Raw genomic sequence first — 1,391 nt, 5'->3', positions numbered from 1 at the left:
GGGGGGAGAGTAGGGCTCCCTCCGTGTGATCAAGAGAGAGGAGGGGTGAGGTCCTGTGAAGGGAAAGTGTGTGTGTGTGTGTGTGTCCATGTGCAAAGAGAGAGTAGTGTGCACGCATGCATGTGTGTGTATACATGGGAATAGAAATTAATAACTTTACTAGACACTAAATAGCCATGGATGTAACAGATCCGATGAGATGTTACTTTGCCTCACAAGTCTTAGTTCTCTCAACAATACAAAATGTTATTGCATCCTCATGAATGCATTACCACTGTGTACCAGGAGACTTAAAAGGCACAACAGCACATGGAAAGCGTTTTAAAGTAGACCCTCCTAGGCCAAATCCTGCATACTGTCATACATGGTTAGCTGTACTCACACAAGCTGGCCTACAGGCAACACTGACTTCCAGGGTAGTTCTGCTAGGCTAGGGACACAAGTTACACAAACTGGTTTAAGTGATCAGAAACTGGTTTAAACCTGTAACAGAACAGCAGTTTAGTGCACATAAACTTGTTTCAAAATGGCTGAAACTGGTTTAAGATAAACCTGCTTGAATGTAGTATCAGACCTAACTAATTTAGGTCAAACCAGTTTATGAAAACTTCTGTCCCAGACTCCTCCCAGGTTCAATTTAAATCACAGTCCCCAGCATCCCAGGATGCTTTGCAGCCCTGGGCTGGGTTGTTTGCTCTAGATAGCAGGGCTGGCCCTGGCCCTGCCCCTCTGCTCCCTAGCTGGAGCAGTGAGGGCTGGCTGACAAGAGGGGGTGGGGGCTAGAAAACCCAGCTGGGGACCACAGCTGGCTCTGCAGGGGGGGCAGCCCTTGCCAGACTCTGACCCACCTAAGTGGAGGGGGTGGAGCAATAGCCTGAGAGGGACTGCCCCCCCAAGCAAACCCTAGCTGGAGGCTGGCAAAGAACTACATTTACATTATAAGACAGCTGGAGACCAACAGACACCAGCACCCCCCACCTCTGGCAGAGACTGAAGCAAGCAGTTGGTAAGAGGAGTGGAGGCGGTGTAATTCCCCTCCGCTCCCCCAGGCTATTGGGGAGGAGGAAGAGCCCGGGATCTCCACTCCAATACCTAGGACCACCTGCCGTTTCCCTCAGAAGGATTTTCTGCATACCTGGCTGTAGGGACACACTGCCCTCAGAATTACCTAAGACTTATGCAAGGCTTTCTCTTGTCTTCTTGCTTTACATTTTAAGTTGGACTAAGCTGCGTGTGCTCTTGGTGTTTTACTGAGCTGTATCTTAGCTTAGGCGAAGATTCTTGGTTCTTCTTTGTTGTGTGCTTGAAGTTGCAAATTGCTGTGCTCAATGCACGCTCACTTCAGAGAAAAGACTATTCTTGTTCAAGCTTTTAGAAATTCAATGCCACTA

This window comes from Alligator sinensis, unplaced genomic scaffold (assembly GCF_000455745.1).
Source record: "Alligator sinensis unplaced genomic scaffold, ASM45574v1 scaffold85_1, whole genome shotgun sequence".
NCBI lineage: Eukaryota > Metazoa > Chordata > Crocodylia > Alligatoridae > Alligator > Alligator sinensis.
The sequence above is the reverse complement of the archived record's forward strand: the minus strand, read 5'-3'. Positions refer to the sequence as shown.